Source organism: Bufo gargarizans, chromosome 10 (assembly GCF_014858855.1).
Source record: "Bufo gargarizans isolate SCDJY-AF-19 chromosome 10, ASM1485885v1, whole genome shotgun sequence".
Classification (NCBI taxonomy): Eukaryota; Metazoa; Chordata; class Amphibia; order Anura; family Bufonidae; genus Bufo; species Bufo gargarizans.
Window position 1 is genome coordinate 131,667,042 of NC_058089.1, and position 16,971 is coordinate 131,684,012.

At 44.6% G+C, this 16,971-nt stretch overlaps 1 protein-coding gene across 2 annotated transcripts in view; it reads left to right on the plus strand.

Annotated features, from left to right (window-relative positions):
• The window catches only part of LOC122920612 (BTG3 associated nuclear protein), a 326,695-nt gene that overhangs the window by 303,326 nt on the left and 6,398 nt on the right, over positions 1-16,971 (plus strand). The window lies entirely within an intron of this gene.

Below are 16,971 nucleotides of genomic sequence, written 5' to 3' on the forward strand. Positions count from 1 at the left end.
ACCTGTTTTCTACTAAGTCTTCGCATCTGTTATTTTCCATTATGTGTGCCGACATCATTGTATCTACAGCAGGCCCTGAATGCATTGCTTTCCTGGCTACATCTGTGGATTCAAAGTAAGGCTTATTGCACACGAACGTGTGCGCTCCGTAGCCGTATTGCGGACCACAATACACGGGCACCGTTCTGTGTGCATTCAGCATCACGGATGCTGACCCATTCAATGGGTCCGCAAATCCATAATAGTGCAGAACGGAAGCACGGAACCGAACACTATGGAAGCACTACAGAGTGCTTCCGTGGGGTTTTGTCCCGTACTTCCATTACGCAAATAGATAGAACATGTCCTATCTTTTTGCGGAACGTCCGGATCGCGGAGCCATTAAAGTGAATGGGTCCACGATCTGCTGCGGCTGCCCCACGGTGGGTGTTCCTGCATTGCGGGCCGCAGCACGGCCACGGGGCGCACATGTTTGTGTGCAAGAGGCCTAACACTGAACTTTCTAAGTATTCTCTCTTTTCCGTCCAAGACTCATTGGGGAAGATTTATCAAACTGGTGTCAAGGAAAACTTGCTTAGTTGCCCTTAGCAACCAGTCAGATTTCACCTTTCCAGCACACCTTTTGGTTAAGGGTTGCTAGGGGCAACTAAGTCAGTTTTCCTTTGCACCAGCTTTAATATATCTCCCCCATAATGCACCTCAGGGTAACCAAACACCTTGGTTCTTAATTAGATTAGCATTGTTTATAACCACATGAACTGGTTACTGGATCCTAAACTGAGAGGGGTAATGCAGTGGCATATAATATTGGTGGTCTGCCTCCCTGCTGTTCATAGTGGTCACGGTGCTCTTCAGCCTGCACGTCGTCTAGCTTGCATTGTAGCGGTGCTGCCGGGTAATTAGACGAGCAGCACTCACATGAGCACCATGACCATGGGTTTTCATCGAGCATCCTACAGGATTTTTCCTGTCTGATCCTTTTACTTTTGATGGTAGAAATTAGGGTTGATCAAATCAGGTTTGGATTGCTGTATCAGAATTTGATTGTTTTAAAAACTACGTTAAGAATATCGTCTCTGTCCTACTGTAAAATGTAAGGCCTCTGAGGAGGTATTTCCGAAGTTTTGGCAAACATCGCGAGACTTACTTCGTCTCGCCTCTATCGCACATTACTTAATTTATTTGTATAAATTACTGAATCAAAATACAAAGCTGGACTCTGCTTCGTTAATGAGGCTTGAAGCCGAGTATTTTTATTTATACGAATAAACAAAGTGACACGTGATGGAGACAAGACAAAGTAAGTCTTGCAATATTTACTGAAACTTTGGAAAAACCTCCGCGGAGGCCATACATTTTACAGTAGGATGGAGCCGATATTCTTACAGCAATCCAAACCCAATTCGCCCAACCCTAGTCGAAATCCGTACTGATAGTCATGGCAAAAATAATCACTGTTCTGGGTACATGGGCAGGTTCCATTCGAGGTGGCAGCGCTGTAGTAGAAGCACCTTGCCCATATTATTGTCAAGTTATCTGGACGGGAAGAAGTTGGTGAAGCTGCTGATGACTTAAGAAGCAGTGACATCATCATTCCTACTGCACAGTGTCTTCATACCTCACACTGAATGGTGACTCAGCCCTGGACTGAAAGGTCTCCAGTTTCCCATTGGTAGATGACTAAGGAAGACGGCCACAAGTCCTGAGACTGCCTCTGTGGGTTCTTTTGAGGTAAACAACATAATATACACTGCAGAGAAATGTCCATAAACTTCACGAAAGATAAAAGATGTCTTTGCAGTCTGTGCTCATCAAAGTGGCAGCATTGTGATCAGATGCTGATGAAATGGTGACCACAAATCCCAGCCAGCCTTCACCGTCTCCTCATTGTGGAAACAACCTGAAGGCAGAATATAAGCAACAGCCAAACATTTAACATGAGAGGTAAAGTCATACCCACTGTGGGACGCACTCAACCACATGGCGCACAATGACTTGTTTTCATTTTATTTTTTATTTTTTTTAGTTTGGCCAGAAAATCTACCCACCAAAATCACTGCAATCGGAATTCTTCACATAAGTTATTCATGCCAGGGCTTAAATGGCTCTATTGACGTGGACTCCTGGGTGGTCTCCTGCACTGTCAGCTCCACCAGCCCTGTGGTGTACGACACGCGTGACTGTCGCAGCCTAAAATGTCCGACTTTACTTTAATCTTTATTGTGTCATTTGACGTAACTGCAGCTAGGAGTCTGTTGTCACCTGCAGCCATATATACCAGAACTAGAGATTATACTGAGGAAGGAGCCGTTCTGAGGATCTGGTGGTGCTGCTGCTTTATATACCTCACTGTGAACAATCAAAGCAAAAGAAATCCTCTTTACTGTCCAGTAAGGCATTGGTAATTGAGATGAATGGACTTGTGTCATGCGTGTGCGATAGCTGCTCCTGAAGCTGACTATGAGCAGAGACGGACTGTGGGATTCCCTCTTCTCTAACTGCCTTGTATCTTATGTCGTGGTGCTTACATACGTGGTAACATGATAGGTTTTGTCTTGCCTGTTAGTGGCAGGTGAGTGACTCCTGGGTCATGCAGACATCTGTATAATGTTTATAAAGTGAGCGCTGAAGAGACGCCGCGAATGAAATATTACAGAATGAGAGCTAACAGCTCTACGTAACTCACAGGGTCAATAGACATGTTAATACTATTCTAATGCTATATATGCAGATGCACTTACATGCCTTCATTGAGGTTAATAATAGTTGTCTGCTGCGATGTCTATTGGACATGTCCAGGGAAGCATCTGTAATGAGGCTTATTACCCACATCTCTATGACTTGTAATTTGGGTAATAATTGTGAAGCTTGTGAAACCCTGAAAAATGTTCTCACAGGGAATCCCTAATCTGTTTCATCCACAGTGAAGCTTAATTCAGGAGGTCTGGGGTTAAGGGGTCTAGTTTATTTTGACCAAGATGTCTTGACATGTTCCAATGGCAGGCATTTGAGTAGGTTGAATTTGCCATTCCAGCTGTGACGTCTCTTTTCACTGCTGCAGTCTTCTGGGGAGGTCTGGTTGGGAAATACTGTGTGGGAATTACTCCTGATATACTCCTCCTTTACCAGCTTAGATGCTTTCAGAGCCAGGCGCCTGCATTATCTCTTAGCCATTAGTATATTGTGCACATTCTGAGGCTAAATTTGGTTCTCTCAAGAAAACGTGATTAAAAAAGAGTCTACAGAGAAGTCTCCTGACGCAGGACTCCTTTATCTTTCTGATCTTGTGGCAGCTTCAGCTGCTCTTGAATAGGAGCTTGGACATGGATGGGGCTTCCCTTCATCTGAAGACTTTTACTGCTGCTAGTTTCTTCTACCAACCAGCATCTGCTCTTCAGATCTTCAGCATCTTGTTGGCTTCACTTTAATTCCTTGATGCCAGAACATTTAACTCTAAACTAGGGATAAGCGAGCTTCAAGTTCTGAAGTTCGGGTATCTGGTGAGTTGCTTTATGGATTCCATTACCACGGACCATAACGCAATTCAATGACGGATTGCCTCTAAAGGCATTCCATTCTGGTCCATGGTAATGGAATCCATAACGCAATTCACCATATCCCCGAACTTGAAAACATGAAGTTTGCTTATCCCTACTCTAAACTAATCAATTATTGCAGCAGCGCGGTATGGGCAGAGAAGGCACAGAAGCTTCCATGAATGTCCGCAGCCATCTGAGAGCCTCCCAACATCACTGTGACCCTCTGTACGGGGTTTACCTCTGAGTGCAGAATCAATGCAGAAAAATGCTCTTTTGTTACGTTGTGATCAGCATGAACTCCATAATCTTTGCAGGATCTCAGTCACTTTTCCTGACTGGAAAAAAAATTTGTGACTGGATGTAATAAATGTAATTTATAGGACTGAGATTTATGTCGAGAGCAATCGGGACTTCAGGATTGAGTAATGGAGTTTGGGTGGTTACTTTTCTTTAATTTTGTTTCCCGAGAAGACGGAGAGTGCGGAACATCTGCATTACAATTGAATGCAGCACTCCATGAGTCATCAAAGACTAGCCGTAATTTTTGCTTGTGGGTCCAATTCCGACTCCGCTCCCACCTCCCAGATTCTTTAATATTTAATTAGTTTGACAATAAAATGCTTTATTGGGCCAGTCACTATTGTTTTCATGGTCTGAGTTAAACCAGTATTCAGTTTAAGGATGAACCTCCTGGACAGGCGGTGGGATGAGAACGGACACTTACCACCTTGTGAGCAGGGATGCCAGATTCAGTCTGCCGAAGTGCGAGCTTCTTGATGGAGGAGGAATAACCCTTTGCTGTTGATGTGGACGGAGCAGCCGTGGTCAGGCATGTAGGAATGCAGAGTCACGTGTCTTGCGGCACACATGGTTCCCTGTGAGTGCAGATACCAGCCAAATGTATGCAGGGCTGCAGATCGATATTAACCCCAGCCGTCTTCACAGTGAGCACTGCTACGGGATATTTCAGGGCAAGTTTTCTGATCTAAATTGTGTTAGAACAATGTTCCCGATCTCTGTCCCCACACATGAGAATATAAATAAATGGCATCTACACTCCAGCTGTTCTGAAACTCCTAGAGTGCTCCATTCACTTCTACGGGAGTTAGAAGAGAAGCTGAGCATGTTGGCTGCTGGGAGTTGTAGTTTCACAGCATCTGCTGTGCTGAATGGTGCTGATCCTTAGTATGTCCCAGGTTGATATAGGTCTTGGATCAGAATAGCCAATGCTATTGATGGTGTAGCCTGAGATTTCCTCGGATGGCGTCCTTAGTGCTTGGAGCTGCCGTCTGACTACGGCAAACTACACAGAACTCCATGCAGCCAGCACAACGTATTCACATTCTCCAAAGTCAGACATCAATTTCAGATAATCTGCACAAATCTGATTCTCCAACCTTCAAGACAAGTCACCAAAAGAACACTTCTGCCTTGATGTGATGCCCAGCCAGTTAATTGTAAGAAGATGCCGCCCTTAATCCTTGCCAGGTTCCTTCCTCACACATTTGGTAACCTGGCAATAAACCTCACTAAATACTTCCACATAACTAGATGATAAGTTTTGACCCCTCAGTGACTGCGTGCTGATTATTCATAGGGCTGATGAGCGAGCAGCACATCGCCTGCGAGGGTCTTTCCAGATAAACCGTCGGGGGGACACAGCAGGAAGTCTCCGAGCCACGGCTTCTTTTTAGAATGGATGCTGATGCAGAGCTGGATTCACTGAGCGATGGACGCCACAGACTTACGTGGTCGGTCGCATTCTCTCACGGTGTTGGCTGTTTTGCAAGAAAGAAAACAACGCTGTGTGCAGCACAAATGTAATGGAGTCTGCAGCAGTGGCTCCAATGTGAAGTCATGTACTCAGATGATGGCTGGGCGCTGTAGTCCATCCCGCAGGTGCACCTCGTGTATCTGCTGTCGCTGGTGGACAGATATGTTGGTGTCCTGGATGACCCAGAGCAGCTTTCTGTATAGGAGTCTGCCTCACAAAGAGAGATTTTCGGGCCTCAGCAGATGGATAGTCCACTTCATAAATGGTCCTAACTGCTCAAGCGGAGACTGAAGTTTTCGGTTCTCACAAAATCATTCTCCCAGATATTGGTAATGACCTGAGGTTACAGGCGACGGCTGTGGACCCAAAGATTAAATGATCCTGTGGTTATTGCCTCATCTCCTGTAAATGTGACCATATGCCGTATCACATTGCAGCGTATCTATACAGGCTCATTACGAGCAAAGGTTATTAGTGAGTCACAAACCATTGGAATTATGGCCATTACCCCATCAAATAAAAACCATACATTGTAGCAGCCGCCAAGTGCCGCCTTCTGTCTGCAGATTATGTATCTCTGCACAAATAAAACTTCAGAGAGACAGAGCTCTACTAATGCATCGGAGGAGCCCGCGGTCCACGGCTGGAAACACATGCCGCTGTAGGTGCGGATTCAGCAGAAGAAATGGATGTCTTCCTTTATATTTCCTATTTTGACTTCACTCCTGCCTTTAAGAAGAATTACAAACAAATTCTCTATTCAGCTAAGGCCTCTTCAGACTTGTGTTGTTGTTTTCCAGTATGGAGATCCGGCAGAGGATCTTAATACCGGGGAAAAAAACCAGTTCAGTTTTGTCTCCATGTATTCTGAATGGAAAGAGATCCGTTCAGAATGTCTTCCATTCAAGCTGTGGTTTTGTGTCCGGTCATAAAAACAGATCTATCACTGGAAACAATGTAAGTCAATAGTAACTGATCTGAAAGGATCCTAAGAACCCACCGACTTTCAGTGTATCTAGTGATCCTCTGCCTTAAAGACCAGGGTGGAGGAGTCTATACACTGCTATACAAGCTGCCCACCCAGCGTGGCACATTCATAAAATAACCCACAAATGGCAGCGATCTAACTTGCACACTACCGCTCTATTCAGACAGGGACCCCAGCGATCTGACATGTACCTACTATCCTGAGAATAGGTGATGAAGGCAAGAATGGATCCTAAATGAAGACGCAGAATCTGGCTGCTCCAGTGTGGCCATGTCCCTGCACTGGATCACAATATATTATCCATTTATTTGTCTCCTCACAAGACGCTGTCCCTGAAAAGATAAAAATTATCATCTTGGTTACTGAAGAAATAGAAGTAAACGGGCGTTTCAACCTTATGACAGCGAGAACTGTCTGCCTGAACTATAATTTGCAGGATTAACCTTGGGATGGGAATGTTGACATGATTCGGGTCAAAAATTTGCTGAGCTTGATGCTTGGATGAAATTAAACACTGAAGAGATCTTTTTCAGATTCCTAAAGTAGATGATGTTACTGTATTATTATGTTATCATGCGTTCTCACTTGTAATGCGGCCAGTAGATTTCCTCATGTACATCATGTCCCAGGGCAGTCCACAGACAGAGCATCTAACTTTTCTCAGTGGTTGGAAACTGGTATCTAGAAGATGCTTGGGCCTGATTCAGCCATTTAATGATGTACAGGTGAAACTCGAAAAATTAGAATATCCTGCAAAGTTCATTTATTTCAGTAATGCATGAAAAATCTTAGAAAGATACTGACGGATGGGTTACACGTACGAAATTAGGTCAGGAGAGGAGTGAAATTAACGTGCTTAATTAAAAACGATACCTTTATTTATTAAATGGGTACGAACAAGATTAGCGATTTGCTCAGGTGATGTTCTAGATATAATTAGAGTTGTTGCAATACCAAATTTTTGATTCGGTTTAGATACATAGAAACCTAGAATGTGTCGGCAGATAAGACCCATGTGGCCCATCTAGTCTGCCCCATATACTGAATACTATGGATAGCCCCTGGCCCTATCTTATATGGAGGATGGCCTTATGCCTATCCCATGCATGCTTAAACTCCTCCACTGTATTTGTAGCTGCCACTTCTGCAGGAAGGCTATTCCATGCATCCACTACTCTCTCAGTAAAGTAATACTTCCTGATATTACTGTTAATCCTTTGCCCCTCTAATGTAACACTCTGTCCTCTTGTAGCACCATTCGATACCACGCGAAAAAAATAAACCAAAAAGGCCACGTGCATTCCGCATTTTAAAAAATGGCGAATCGCGCAGTTTTTATTTATTTTTTCTGTTACGGCGTTCACCACCTAGATTTTTTTTTAAAATATTTTAATAGTTTGGACTTTTCTGACGTGGCGATATGTAATATGTTTATTATTTATATATTTTATATGTGAAATTGGGAAAAGGGGGTGATTTATACTTCATATTTTTGTGGAGTTTTTTTTTTTTTTTTTTTTTTTACACTTTTTATTTAATGACTATTTCCCCCCTTAGGGACTAGAACCTGGGATTTTGTTCATCCCTTGTCCTATTCACCCTGATAGAGATCTATCAGGGTGAATAGGACTTCACACTGTCCCTGCTGCTCTGTGCTTTCTGCACACAGCATCAGGGATGTTACCATGGCAGCCAGGGCTTCAGTAGCGTCCTGGCTGTCATGGTAACTGATCGGAGCCCCAGGCTTACACAGCTGGGGCTCCGATCAGAAGCTGCCACTGCCACCAATGAGGGGGAGGGGAGAGGACCCTGTGCCCACTGCCACCAATGACTTTAATACTGGGGGGTTGAGAGGGGCCGGCACACTGTGCCACCAATGATAATTACCCCTTTATACAGGAGGCGGGTACTGGCAGATCAGCGGCAGTTAACCCCTTAGGTGCCACACCTGAGGGGTTAACTGCCGCTGATCGCAGCTCCCTGTGAGGGGCAGGGTGCCGGCATTGCGATTCTGCTGCCGGCACCCGCCTCCTGTATTGTGTTAAAGACTGACTGACTACTTTTCCTGGGTCCAGACTAAGTATCAGGCTACACAGAGCGGCGCCCAGCGATGTCCCAGCACTCACCATTAGTCCTGGGCACCGCTCCGTTCGCCCGCAGTGCCCCATTACTGTCTCCTCTCCTGCTCCACATGCTGATTACTATCAGAGCGACATCAGCTTCACTAGTGGGTGTTCCTTCTCCCTGGCTGTAGCGCTGTCCAATCGCAGCGCAGGGAGAAGGAACGCCCACTAGTGAAGCTGATGTCTCCTCCCATCGCTCCGATAGTAATCAGCAGCTGTGGAGCAGGAGAGGAGACAGTAATGGGGCACTGCAGGCGAACGGAGCGGCGCCCAGGACTAATGGTGAGTGCTGAGACATCGCTGGGCGCCGCTCTGTGTGGGAATAGTCCTATCATTGGTGGCTCAGTGCGACCACCCCTCTCTTCTCATTGGTGGCAGCAGCACAGGGGGGAGGGAGGAGGAGGACAGCTTCCTTCTCCCCGTGCTGCTGAGAGAACATGAGCGCGCCGATAGCAGCGCGCTCATGTTCAGAGATACTAGCCCAGTATCTAAAAAACTGAGATACGATACCGAAACAAAAGTATCGATTGGGTATCGAAATTTCGATACCCGCAACAACCCTAGATATAATATATATTTGACAAAAAAACTCCTATTATAGATAGGATGGGTAATGAGTACATAAATCACGGGTTGGGGGTAGTAATGGGTAAATCTGTGGGAAAAGGTTCTTTCCCTAGATAACCCTATGGATATAGTGTCCTGAAGCACAGGGATGTCCCCTGATGGTGGAGACACCCTGCCCCCGTACCTAAGCCTCAATATGCACTAGTGACGCCCTACTAACAAAGCTGGATTGGGAAAATATTAATCCAGAGAAAAAAACAAAAAATAATTAATATAATGGTGTAAAGACACAACTCCAACGCGTTTCAGCTGCATACAGCAGCTCATCAGGAGGTGATGCAAGTTATAATGGACGTAGGGAGTAGAAAAAGCAAATATAGATAATGCTTAAAATAAAGATAGTACTTAGCTCCTAGGTAATACCCAGTTAGGCTGTATACACAGATGCAGACCTCTGTCAATTGAGTGATGGAATCTACAAATAAAGACAATGGATGTAAGATATAGAATAAAATTGGCTGGGCACTCTCAGGATATCTGCACCAATTGAAATTTATTAGCATATATTACAATAGCGCTGAACAACAGTATATATTAGCGGAAATAATCAACACTATATCACAAAAAAACACCTAAAACAACCAACATGCAGTAATATCATGTAAAACAACTGGAAAATAGAAATCTAAAATATGATAAATATCGAGGAATAAAATGGAATACTCGATAGTAAAATGATCGTATAAATATTCAACCGAATATTAGTTTTATGGAAAAGTCACCTCAGATACTAGTCGCAATAAACGGTGTCCTCTAATATTGTCCTATTCGATTAAATCACAGGGGTATCCAAAACTACAGTCCCAATATGTGGTCCACTGAACCAACTTTAAGCGGCGTCCCTCTTATCACATCCACCAGCAGCGTCTCACTGGACTGAGAGTCATATGAATAAAATCGCTGGATAAAATCAAACGGTCTTACCGTCTCCCTTGTTAATTCAACGAAGGTAATAATACGATCCTCTGAGTCTGTGGACCGATAGTTCGTCAATAGCTTTGCACGCTGGCAATTGTTTGGCACATGTGTTCAGGCCGTCCACATGGACTCAGGCCTTACAGGTTATATTCCAAGTGAGCCATTCATGTGACAGACGATTCCTTCTTAACAGATATCCAGTAGATTCTCCAGATTCCCAAGTGGTCCAAGTTTCTGGGGTCCTGTCTAGGCTAGACGCGTTTCGGGGTATCACATTACTGAGGAAGGGGTAACTTGTGTGTTACATTTATTTTTATAATGGATGTAAGATGTTCACAGAGAGGTACTAAGAGAGCCTGTGGTATGAATATCGCAGGCACTTACCGATCAGAGGGGGGCCCAGAGGCGGATACAGCGGGTAAGCTGGAGACTGGAGGGCTCAAGTGGATGTGCCGGCGCTCACTATTTAAGTGCTGGTGCAGGCTCATGCTTCCGGACGCCGGAAAAAGAGGACTTCCGGTAAGTGAACCGCATCGCAATGACGCGACGCGTCACTTCCGGTCCTTTGGAACGCATATGCGGCCGGAAGCGCTGTGAGTTGTCTAACTGTGTATCTTTACAGGTGACAAATAATTAGGTCTACACAGTTAATATAGGATAATAATAAGACCCCCTTCTCTCAGTGAATTAGGGGCAGGGGGATTTCAGCTGTTTTTTGAGCCCTTAGGTAAATATCTAAATCGGAGGAATAAACACAATTATGTAACTGCAAGATAAAGGTCATCTCATACACACAATTAGAGATTGAAAATTATATCTACGTGAAAGAATAGAGTGACAATGATATATGTCACTGCTTATAGAAACGGTGCTTCTCGCACCAGCATGGACAGAAGGTCGGACTGAGTTTGGAGATATACGAATAAATATACATGGAGGAGCCATCTCCAATAAAGGGAACAAAGGGTTTTTGAGGGTAAAAACTGTATCAGATGAAACATGTATATGTGAGCCGTTCATTTAGACCACCCGGCGACTGAGACCGGAAGCGATGAATCCATTCGGACTCCTTTTGGAGTATCCTCTGGTCCCAGTCGCCCCCCCTTGGGGACGACTTCAAGTACAGAGAACCTGAGGGAACTTGGATCCCCTCCATGTAGATCATTTACATGGTTAGCAACTGAAGTGTCCTTCTTTTTTGCTATGTCATTGACATGTTCGCAGATTCTTCGTCTGAAGGTCTTGCCGATATAATCTTTAGGGCAGGAACACTGACATATGTAGACAACCCCCCGTGTTTTACAGTTAGCAAAAGTACCTATAGTTTGTACAAAATCTGTCATGGAGCAGGTAACTGTTTTTGAGATACATACAAATTTAGAAGCCTTGCAATTCCCGCATCTAAACATCCCTTTCGGTTGTCTATCAAGCCATGTTCCCTCCTTTTTCATGCCGGTGTAATGGCTGTGCACAAGCCTATCTCTGAGACTCCTCCCCTTGCGGTATGTTATTTGTGGGAAGGTGAAAATGGCCTTGGACAAGTCTTTGCCCATTATTAAAATTGGCCAATGGGTTTTTAGGATGGCGGTGACTTCCCTATTTGCCACGTCATATGTGGAGATTAAGCGAATCAGGGTGGTGTCCTTTTTTTCTTTTGTTTTAGGTATCAGTAGATCGCCCCTGTCCCTGTTCTCCGCTGTCTGAAACGCCTCCCTTAGAGTGCACTTTGGGTATCCTCTCTGTAATAACCTATTTATTAATTTCCTTGACTCATGATAGAAGTTTTCTTTATCGGAGCAGTTTCGGCGCATACATAGGTACTGGCCTTTTGGAATACCTCTTTTTACTGCCTGTGGGTGGCGACTATTACAATGTAGGATATTATTAGTGGCGGTCGGTTTTCGATAGACGTTTGTCATGAGATTTCCAGCTACGGATGTGACTTCCACATCCAGGAAGGGGATACTTTTGGATTTTATTTCGCTGGTAAATCTTAATCCCACATTGTTAACATTAAGAGCAGAAACAAAGTCCCCGAATTTTTCTTTGCTATCACTCCACACCACAAAAATGTCATCGATATAGCGGGTCCAAAAGATGATCTTACTGTTCCACCACATTTGATGATCAGGGAACACAAATTTGTCCAGCCCAGGAAGAGGTTTGCATAAGTTGGGGCACAGGGACTGCCCATAGCAGTCCCCCTGAGCTGGTGGTAGATGGACCCGCCATATTTGAAACAATTGTGTGTGAGAGTGTATTCCAGGAGGCTCATAATAAAGTTGTTATGATTCTGAAATTGTGTACCCCTTGATCTCAGGAAGTGAGCCGTTGCTGCTAGGCCTTTTTCGTGTGGTATGGATGTATACAGGGACTCAACGTCAATGCTTGCAAGATGGCAATGGGAATCGACTGAGATGGTTTCAATTTTTCGTAAAAAGTCCATTGTGTCTCTTGTAAAGGATGGCAAACATGACACGAATTCTTTTAGTACTTGGTCAAGGTATGTCCCACAATGGTGAGTCAGGGAGTCCATGCCTGATACAATTGGGCGTCCCTTAAGGGGATTGACTCTCTTATGTATTTTAGGGAGACAGTAGAAAGTGGCCAACTGTGGATTTCTAGGAAATAGCAAGGCATGTTCGGATTTGCTGATCACCCCCTGTTCTAGACCCTGTTGAAGGATCCCCTTAAGTTGCAGCTGAAATACAGAGCTGGGGTCGCACGGTAAGACTCTGTAGCTAGTTGGATCCATAAGTAGATCAAAACACATTTTCTGATAGAGTGGTCTAGTATTACCAAGTTGCCACCTTTGTCAGAAGGTTTTATGACAATGGTGTTGTCTGTCTCTAGGTTCCTGAGGGCCACGGACTCGTATCGGGACAAACTGTATTCCCTTGGGTGTTTAACATTTGACCGTTGCATTAACTATTTCAGTAATGCAACTTAAAAGGTGAAAAAAAGCGAGATATTTCAGGCCTTTATTTGGTATAATCTGGATGATTACGGCTTATGAAACCCCAAAGTCTCAATCTCAGGTCCCCGTTGCTCAGGGGGTATGGATTAAATAGCTGACCAGAGGTGACACTTTGAGCCGAGAATATTCAACCTTTTCACAATATTCTAATTTTAAGTTGCATTACTGAAATAAATGAACTTTTGCACGATATTCAAATTTTTCGAGTTTCACCTGTATATATGGAGACAATCTAGACGTTTTCGGTTGGGATTCCCATCTTTAGTCACAATCCACTGAAGACAATGTAATTTGGCACAAGGTGCATGCACATTAGATGCTGAAATATCAATCATATGACTAGCATTCTTATAATATTAATGTGGGAGCCCCAGATGATCTGCCTCATATTAAACAAGCCAGAATCATGAGGAGGACGGTCTCCAGCAAGTGGTCAGCTAAGTTCACATGAAAAGCAAACACCCAATGAAAGATGGGCCCTGACATATGGCATTGTGAGGAATACATAGGGGAGGGGGCGCTCTCACCACCACAAGGTCCCTTTTGAACTGCCTGTAGTATTTCCTTCCCATCTAACAGAAGGTTGGTGTAACCCTCCTGGTCTGTATATTTCCTTATTTGCTAATGGCGGGGAAGAGCTGTGTGCAGGAGCTGAGGGGTCACTCTGATCCAGGCTGCCCTCTCCATGGGCTCCGCAGCAGCCAAACGAGCTACCGTGCTGGTACATACAACCCTGTTCACGTGTACAATGTGATTATCTTTTTGGCTGGTGCTCCCCTTGGTGGGTTTTTCAGTGTCCTGATCCGTACATTTCTTATCCTGTTGTGTAATTTGAACTGTGGATGTTCAGCCAGAAGAGACGGCTCACCTACGATACTCACTGCCGTGAGCCAGGAGGGAGCATTTCACACTGTGATTCTTCCCCTAAGTCAGTCTTCCGCAGGCGTTAAGCGCTTCACTTGTTATTGAGCCTCACCAGCCAGGAGACCTTCTCAAATTAGAAAATAGGAATTACACTTTGGAAGGAAAATTTCCTTTTTTCAATATTTTGGTTCAGTGAAGGGCTGCGGTTCTGTATTATTGGATTAAGCATGAAATTCTGGGCTGGAGCCTCTCCAAATTCTACAGTAAATATTCTATGATATAAATCTATGGATTAAGCTTAAATTTACAATAACATTAGATTTTTTTTTTTAAATAAGGTAATGGTTTCACTGGCCAAGTTATGTGTGTGTCTGTGGTAGTGATGGAAATTGTCACAGTGAAGCTTCGGGTTTGAGCTTTTCCGATAAATGTTAAAGTAATTTACTTATAACGTTATGGTATCTGGCTTTTAAAGAGGTTGACCTATCCTGCCATTTCCACAACGAGATGGGACTAAGCGGTGGGGCCTAGGCGGTCAGGCTTTCAGAAACGCCCAAGTGGGCCGGTGCTTTGCTGCTTCTGTAACTCTGTAGTGAACAAGCTACATTACGCCGGACTCCAGGAGTTACAACAATTCAGTGACGGTCATCAGGGACTCATCCAATTGTAATATCTTCTAAGATAAAGTGAAGGGTTTTTTCATCCTTCAGGATTCTGAGTAGTAGATGTTTTAGGGGCCTCATAACATGGAAGCTGTTGGGAGGATTCCACTTCTCGGCATATAGGCTGCTGTTCCACAGTCTGTCCCTGAGTCCCGTCAGTGAATGGAGTGGTAGTGTACATTCTGGTTTACAGCTCAATTTACTTCTATGAACCCTTAAAGGGGTTATTGCATCTGCTCTCTTCACTAACCTCCACTGCCACAGGTCCCCTCTTCCAGTTTGTAACATCAGGCTTGATAGGCAGTACAGGCAAGCCACGCTGTGGTGACATCATCAGTCCAGGAGTTTTACAGGATCCTGAGCCCCAGCCATGGTAAGAGTGGTGGCTCTGTTCAATTAGTTTCACAGGAGCTGCAGAGGGGGTCCGGTACAGGAGAGGCCACACATGCCGCTCCCGATCGCCTGGCTGGCCAAGTCAGAAGAAAAGTTAGAAAGACCCCACGCAAGTGCAGCCACCACTGCCGTGGGCGTAACCTATGGCAACAAGATGTTAACCTGGATAAGGAAAAATAACTAATATGGACAGAAGGAGAAATTGATAATTACATGGGTAGCGTAAGCGGATTATTGTGGTATAAAGAACGCAATGAATGCAAATTCACAAGACAGGACAATCCCTTTAAGAGTAGTTCTTCATTCACCTGGCCTTCTAGACCGATTACATATTTGGAGATTACGCTCACTTATTCTACATCTCTGCTTTATCAGGACGGTTTTACACCCCTTTTACACAGAGTGCGGAAGGGCGTAAAGGACAGTTGTATGCCTTTTATTAGCAATGGGCCCAGTTTCTTGGGAGATCCCCCATTTTCCTAAGGCTAGGGCTTCACTGTGACATGTGTCACGCAACATTTTGTGTAATGATAGTCAATGCTGTCACACAAAAATCCAACTTGGATGGATTTTTATTGCGACCGTTGTGTTGCAGCTTTTCACACTGCGACACCATTGACTATCATTATAAAAGATGTTGCACACGCTTGTCGTTGTGTAGCCCCAAGAGTGGAGACACTGGAGGCAATACTTGTGCACTGTGCCGGGCCCCTGCAGTTTGGCCCAGAACGTTCCTCTTACAGAGTAGCCTTCAGCACGTGGCGGTCTTATGTGAAGAGCCTCACTTACTATATATATGGTTTGAATTTAAATATCAATTAAGTTAGACTGTTTATATTATGACATCAGTGCGGTTTCTGTGACCCAGTGACCTGCACACATCAATCAACCAACAATTTGGTGCAGTTGTATCAGTATTGGCCTGATGAGAAGACACGGGGGGGGGGGGGGGGGACGTGTTTGTCTTATATTGAATACTTGCGCTAGGAATGTTCAGTAGCGAGTCAGAATGCTGGCGCGCTCCAAGCCAAACACATATGGAGCTGGCAGAGACTTCTGATAGTCAATATAAATGTTTGAACTCTATTCTCAGCAAAAATATATTTCATTTCCAGACTTTTTTTTTTTGTATTATTCCTTTCCTTTAAGTTTTTTTTCCATTCTGATAATACAATGAGACACGGCCATACTGGTGATACAGCTATATTGGTCCATACTGGTAATACAGTGAGACACAGGCATATGGGTGATATGGTAAGATAGTCTTACAGGTCCATGCTGGTGATAGTGAGACAGTCATACAGGTCCATGCTGGTGATAGTGAGACAGTCATACAGGTCCATGCTGGTGATAGTGAGACAGTAATACAGGTCCATGCTGGTGATAGTGAGACAGTCATACAGGTCCATGCTGGTGATAGTGAGACAGTCATACAGGTCCATGCTGGTGGTGCACTGAGGCAGAGTCATACTGGTCCATACTGGTGATGCACTGAGGCAGAGTCATACTGGTGATGCACTGAGGCAGAGTCATACTGGTGATGCACTGAGGCAGAGTCATACTGGTGATGCACTGAGGCAGAGTCATACTGGTGATGCACTGAGGCAGAGTCATACGGGTCCATACTGGTGATGCACTGAGGCAGAGTCATACGGGTCCTTACTGGTGATGCACTGAGGCAGAGTCATACGGGTCCATACTGGTGATGCACTGAGGCAGAGTCATACGGGTCCTTACTGGTGATGCACTGAGGCAGAGTCATACAGGTCCATACTGGTGATGCACTGAGGCAGAGTCATACAGGTCCATACTGGTGATACACTGAGGCAGAGTCATACAGGTCCATACTGGTGATACACTGAGGCAGAGTTATATAGGTCCATACTGGTGATGCACTGAGGCAGTCATACAGGTCCATACTGGTGATGCACTGAGGCAGAGTCATACAGGTCCTTACTGGTGATGCACTGAGGCAGAGTCATACAGGTCCTTACTGGTGATGCAGCGGGTATATTTCGATTTTTATCCCCATCACGTTTGGAGAATAGATTGTCCGAATGTTTTCGATACTTCTCCCAAATTACATTCAGGCATCCATCATAGCTA